Source organism: Protopterus annectens, chromosome 3.part1 (assembly GCF_019279795.1).
Source record: "Protopterus annectens isolate FY-2018-M chromosome 3.part1, PAN1.0, whole genome shotgun sequence".
In the NCBI taxonomy this organism is placed as follows: Eukaryota; Metazoa; Chordata; order Ceratodontiformes; family Protopteridae; genus Protopterus; species Protopterus annectens.
Window position 1 is genome coordinate 1255057963 of NC_056732.1, and position 7327 is coordinate 1255065289.

General features: G+C 38.2%; 1 protein-coding gene across 2 annotated transcripts in view; it reads right to left on the reverse strand.

Annotated features, from left to right (window-relative positions):
- CCHR3.PART1H19orf12 (chromosome chr3.part1 C19orf12 homolog) overlaps positions 1 to 6595 on the reverse strand; it is a 191809-nt gene extending 185214 nt beyond the window's left edge. Inside the window, exon 1 of one of the 2 annotated variants that reach the window (XM_044067319.1) lies at positions 6448 to 6595. The gene's annotated coding sequence lies outside the window, so the exon portion shown is untranslated. The remainder of the gene's footprint in view (positions 1 to 6447) is intronic. The other variant, XM_044067321.1, reaches the window with a different exon arrangement.
- Positions 6596 to 7327: the final 732 nt, after the last annotated feature.

The following is a 7327-nucleotide window of genomic DNA, read 5'->3' on the forward strand; positions in this document are numbered from 1 at the left end:
CTAGTTTCATCTTCCTCTAACCTCAGTACAAGAATTACATGAAGACTTTCACTTGTGTCTTTTCTTGGTTTCCCAATTCCTCGGCTTTACATAAAGGTTCATAAAATTTCCAAGCTGTCTTCAACACCTCCGCATGATCTATGGTTATTTTTTGTCACAGACTTAAGTTTGGCATAAACTACTTCTATTTATTTTGCTTAACCTGTTGTGCTAAACATTTTTGTGTTCCGAATTATCAAAAATAGCTGCTTAACAGATAATTTTCCCTTCAGTACTCTACAGTTGTTCCTCTTCTTATTCTGTGAAAATCTCCCTTCTGTAATACTTGAAACTTTACTTTTGACATCCCCTCAAAATAATTCCTACCTTCCAATCTCGTTCTTACTTTTAACATGATTTAAACTCCAATTTCATTTTATCCCATTCACAAGACATCCTTCCTGAAGAAATTTCTACATTTCTAATAACTCTTGAATAATTTCCACTATGTATTCCAAAATTCCTGTCTGTTTAAACAGGTAAATAAAAGTGTCTGTATCTCACTCTTAATTCCATTATCCTGTAACTTTATAAGTAATACAACTATATTTTCAATTTGTCACACTGTGCAATCCCCATGCAAGGTGCAGTTCTTATTTCAGCGCCAACTGTTGACTGATACACTAAATTCATATGATACTAATAAACTAGCCTCATGTTGTCAATCAATGCCTATGTTCAATTAACAATAATTTGCTATTTTTAAAGTACGTAAATCCAAGTATCACAATTCAACTATTCTATGTAGCTTAATCACATGATTAACACTGCTTATGACAACATCTTTTTCTATCTGATCACATGAATTCTGTAACTGGAAGTATTTTTTTTTCCTCACTGCACAAATGGCATACTCACTACAAGAAAAAAAAGCATTAACTGCTATAGTAGTGTGTTATTAACAGCTGAAAGAAGTACAGAAAGACGAGTTATACACCTACATTAGTATGCAGAAAATATCCGATGACCACGTGTGCTTTCAAAAAGGAAAGCACACTTAGCTTCTTATAATGAACTAAAGCAATGCTTATTTTTCTGTAACTAGATTCAACTAACACAATACTAGAATCAGGTTACAGAAAAAATAAGCAGTCTGCATGCATCCTTGGCAGGACGTGCTACGTTTCTTACGCATTTATCCTCAAACATTTAGTCTGGTTGATGTAGAACATTAACCTTCAAGCAAGCCTTTGACTTGGTGGATTTCACAATTACTGACAGGGATATTAAGGAGCATCTTTAGAGAGGGACAGGGATATTAAGGAGCATCTTTAGAGAGGAAAACAAAGTAACACTTCCGAGTTACATTTCTGCATGCTTTGTTTAAATAAAAAGTGGTGTAAACTGTTTAAAGGTGAATCTCATGAAAAATTAAAAGGCTAACATTTTAGGACTCTGGATGCATGGTCTTTTGCTTATACTGTTCAGATAGACTTGAACAGGTGAAGTCTGGGGTAAGACAGAACAGACCCACCCACCCCTCTTTTTTTTTTTTTTTTTTTTTTTTTACAGCCCAGCCAAGAAGACCACACAGTAGCTCAGCCACGGCACCCAAAACTGGTGAAGAATAAGCAATGTCTTACATGAACAAGGTCTATTTAATAAATCTCAAATGAAAAATTATCATAACCTGTGCAGTCATCTAAACTGATTTTAAAAGGTTGTCACAGAAGTAATCTGCTTGACAGGTAATGACAACCTACACCAGAAATGGAGTCAGGTTATCAGACACAGACCATGTGATGTTACTGATATGGCAATAATTCTTAGGGCTCTACAGCAGGGACATACTTACCTCTGACTCTGCTGAGGTTAAAGAATTCAAAAAGTGTTGGGTCATTCCCAGTATGAAAACACAGACAGAAATCATCCCTCAGGAGTCTGTATGACATAGCAGAAGAACAATACTTTTAGTCTCTTGTATTGCACAGATTCTAAACCTTAGAAAAGTAAGTAGATATATTTTATGGCATTTGAAAGACATTAAATATGCTAAACTGTTGCTCAGTTCAAAGTACAATACATCATATAATCTAATAATAATGTTATGCAGGACGTGCAAGACTTTTATGGTCACACACGTCATATTTTTAAATGTATTATATAGTATCTGAGTAACTGATGTTGTATTGATTTTATATTTAATTGAAAATGATTTTTTTATTAGATAGTTGTGTCATGTGTTTCACTGAACTGAAGTGCGTTTAAAAAGGATTAAGTATACTGATGAAGAGTGCTACCTGAAAGCTTTACCTTGTGTTCTGTGAATAAATCAAGTATTTGAGCGCTGTTTAACTGTTTTGTCTTCATCTGAGTGGGATAGTTCAACAGTGACAATTTTCTGCAGTTGGTGTGTACTCTGTAATTTTATCACCTATACTCAGCCAGAAGATATAACAGACAAATTCAGCTCAAATTTCACCTCCCTATCACCCACAGTTCTCCTCAAGAAATACATTTCAACACTCCATCAATTATCACCAAACAAGTGGTCATTGAGCTGTCACCAAAAAGATGGCTTCACTTGTGCCTGACGATATACCAGGTTACCTATTAAACAGTTTAAATCAGGACTTAGGTCAATTAGGAACAACAACCTCCAGATTGGCTTCGTCCTGACAGAGTGGAGAACAGTCATTCCTCTGCATAAAGGGGACCATCTTTGTCTACTTCTGATCTGATTAAAATTATTATATTTCTGACCCAGGAAATTACAGACCCGTAAGTTTGCCTAGTGTTATATGTAAGGCCATGGAAAGAATAATATGGATCTGATAAACAATGACATAGGAAACCTCCAAACACTGGACTCCACTCAAATCAGCTTTATCAAGGTCAGGTCATGCCTACTGAATCTGGTGGATTTCTTTCAGAAAGTCACTAAGGACATGGATGAAGGTAAAGCAGTACATACTGCCTACCATAATCTGGCCAACAACATCAATAGCACACTCATAAGAGTAAACTCAGAGATAAGAGATCTAGGTACATAGATACATCTCAGCCTGAACTTTCACCACCAGCTGTCCACAGTAGTTAGGAAGTCCTATGTGGCACAACTTACAAGTAAAAATATGGCAACCAGAGCCAAGGAAATTACAGTCCCACTGTACTCAGCCCTCATTACACCAATAATATAGAGTACAACGCAATGCTTGGCATGTACCCGACTAGACACTTAGCTGGAGCAACCTCAGAGGTTCCTCACAAAGAAAAATACAGGGTGTAAACAATATGTCCTATACAATAGAGTAAAGGGACAGGGCTTTTAATCTGTCTCATACAGACTATTAAGAGATAACCTATGCCTAACCTATGCCTGACCTATAAGACACTCACAAATCCAGCCCTGATGGAACTGCTATACATCTGGAAGTCAAACAGCACAAGGGTCACCCAATCTAGGGATCTAAAATAAGCGACTCAAAACATGCTGGAGAAACAGATATGTGTCTCAGAGACTGCCCCTTCTATTGAACAGGCTTCTCATTCAAATTAAGCATGGACCTTCCCTGGCCCTCTTAAAATGCAATTTGGATCAACGGATGGGGAATTGCAAATGCACAGCTAGGGTAGTGCCTATGTCCCTTATGGACAGGGACAATATGTAAGATACTCAAGTCATAGGCACAAATCTGTGCCATCCTCTTGCTCCTAGGGGCCATATATTGGGTAAAATTGGGTTACATTGATTAGACTTGTAAGGACCCTTACGCTACTAGCCTAATAATCTATTAACCAATGATCCTATAATATTAAATATTTCTCATGCACTTGTTAATAATATTAAAGCAGAAAACGTCAGTGTTTGTTTAGAAAGGTGTGGAACAGGTCCAAGCAACATAAAAATGTAATTCTTATCCAAATATTCATCTGTTCCATATTTTCAACCTACTGGAATGAGGTTTTGAAGGAAGATGGCCAAGGGCCAGATTCCAAGAGAGCTGCTCTCAGTGCAATTCTGCCCTGATTCCTTTTGGAATCGAGCCCAAGGTAAATCTTCAGCTCGGCAAAAACTGAATCTGCACTATCTCCAAGTTCTTTTACAATAAATATTCCTAGTTTATGATGAATAATTATGCTTTGAAACAGCAGTAAAACTATGCACCTCAAGTGCAATAACCTCTGTTAAGTGACATTTATATACTGATGAAACTACTGTCCTGAAGCACATTTTAATGAACTGCAGATCAGTCTCAAACCCTCTTGTAATAAATTTCTTCTATTTGGAATTTCCTGTTATTAGACTATATTCCTCAGTAGACCTACTTTATCGCGACTTTTACTTAAGCTGTAAACTGAGACAGTAATAAGTACAATGTTGTATCACTTTTAGAACTCTGCATGAACATACTCCACTTGCCACAAGACTGTTAGGGGCACCCTATGCATTAGGACTTAAAGCAAGGCAATTAAAAATCACATTAAATTAAAAGCAAAACATCCTTGAGACTTGGAAACTATCATCCTATGGCTCAAGTACAGGCCCACCACTCATATACAAGGCTTATCAGCACCGATCACAGCCCAAGCTACCTTTTTTCCTGGTTTGCATTACTTATTGTGAAATTATTATATTCCTGCTCTGTCTGCCATTTACATAACTACAGGATTTTTCCTTCTTTCTTTAAAACAAATATGGGAGGCTTCCCCCCATTTCTCTTTTGATTTCTTTTACTGGAAACAGCACTCTTTTTATAGATACTGCTTCTGTTGGTTTAATTTTTCAGACCACACTCTAAATCAGGGCATAACTAAAGCTTCATAAAATCAGTACTGCTTCAGCCTTTGACCGCTCACAGTGCTCTCTTATCAGCACTTGCAATGTGCCTGGAATTGCCTCCTTTCTCAGTTCATATCGGATTACATGTACTTACAATTGTAAATCCTTTACTATTCCTGCTGCTACTCTCCCTACTCCCGTAACTCTCTGGGTTTCTTTTTTCCACACTGCTCTCTCTCTCTCATTTCTGCTTGCAAAACCTGTTATTTTAACACTGCGTTTCCCAGTATGCAAGACGCTATCAATGTGGTCAGCAATCTTAAAATGATCAATGTTACTCTTGTCAAAACTACAGCTGGTTTTCTTGTAATCTATGTTTTCAACTCTTAGTAATGCGTGAGCACATGTATTTCAGACCATCAATAATGCATTGTGGTTCAAGTTTCCAGTGCTTAGCAGCTGCTTCTATATTGCAGCATTTGTGCAGTCCCCAGTGTAACAGTCTCGACACATTGTTGTGTCTTTTAGTGCATTTCAGTGCACAGACTGTTAGCCATAAAAGTGTATCACATCCTGAGGCGGGGGGGGGGGGGGGGGGTTTGTACAACTCTTTCCAGTTATGTTTTACAGAACCTGCATTTGTCCTATTACCCCACTTTTTCATTGGGCTTCGTAAACCAATGTATACACAGCCCAATATCTGGGGCTGCCATTATTAGCCTTTCATCTTTTGATTTCAAATCAACCTCTCCTTAATAAATACTGTGTCAAAAGGTGATGAACATGAGGTTGTTCCAGAAGTTTACTATACTTGCCACTACATTTGTGGACTTTCTAAATTTTCTCTCTCTTCCGTCGTTTTATTTATATTCTTTTTGGTTTGCACTTTCAGTTCCTGATTTTTTTCTACTTCTGAACCCATTAAAAACAATTATAATTAATTAGACCTACAAGTCTGACCAGTCACATATGCAAAGCCAAGGAAAAAATTTATCATGGAACTAATCAGCAGGGACAGAGTACCTAAAAACACTGGACTTATCTCAATTTGCATTCGTCAAGGACAGGTTGTGCTTATTCGATGTGGTGGACTTTTATTTTTAAAGGTCACCAAAGCAATGGATGAAGGTAAACTGCGGCACAAAGCATACCTCGACCTGGCAAAGCTTTTGACACAGTCCGCAACTAAGGCATATTAGAAAAGCTAAATAAATCCCTTTGTCAGCCACTGCATTGCCAACTGGTTCGAAATTAAAATTAAACGACAAACTTTAGGCATTGTGCATGTTCTCATGAGACAACAACGAGATGACAAAACGGCAGTACAACATATTAAGAACTCACGTCAGTCAAAACACAAACCTGGGAACATATCAGTCCTAGGATCTGACAAGTCCTGGGACACTAACATAGCGAAACCCTGATCTCTACAATACATATAGTCCAGTCAGAGACATATGAATAATACAACCTGGTCCTGACTACCGCTAATGAGTAGAGACATCCATTTGCAGCAAATCAAAGAGCTCTTAAAACGATCCCAATCGAAGCATTTTAATATGTGAAAGTAGTCTCACAAACTTAACCTTTTTGCGCAACATATTTTGGATTGGCATTCTGATACCTTAAACTACACCCAAGTTCATTTACTGCACATCTTTAAAAGTTATTTTCTGCGTACTTACTGCAACAACGGACGCTAACTTGTAGGACAAAACGAATGACTAGCCTAGTTTGTTCCCTGGCAGTGAACTAATTTGTCTACAGACAAGCAAGAGCGCCCGCAGGCAGATTTTCTTAGCGCTATACACACTTTTTTTTCCCACTTACGTCTGTTTTTTCCCCGTAGCCTGAACTGTTACTGGAGATGGCGTGCCAGGCAGTCACATGACTGACGCGAGTCTGATGACATGGGACAACTCGACAAGCCTCAAACTCCTCTCGCGCGTTATTCGTGTTCGCGTAGTTGCAATTTGATGGAAGAAGACTGTCTGCAGGTGGACATCGGTGGCAGTGGAATTTGATGATTTCATGCTCAGGAGCAAACCAAACCATCGTGTTTCGTGAGGTGAGTGGTGGAAGGGCTGGACTGGTGGTGGTGCGTATGGTGTTGGTATTATTACAAGAAGAGAAGGTATGTTTTTTTTTTTTGTACTTTTGAAGGTGACTGATTGAATACTTGGCGCCAAAACGCAAACCTGGCGTGGCACACTTCACTTGAGTGTGTGAGAGTGAGTGGTGCTCTGGACTGCACCTCCGTGTCTGAAACTGAAACCCCATTACATTTTGACTACTAAATATTTAAACTGTATCACCTCACATGAATTATCCTCCATATGAGATGTACAGTACTGCAGTATGGTATGTGGAGAGTCTTTATTAAAAATGCCCTTCTTGTATGCCACCATACTGTTGGCAGTCACTTGCAACTGTGTGCTTCCTATGGAATATAGAAGCTGTAGACATGTAAATCTATAAGAGCTAGGCAGTTAGGGTTATCTAACCATTAGTATATTAGGTGTTTTTCCATAGTGGTCCTGATGAGTATGCTCAACTCAAATGTTT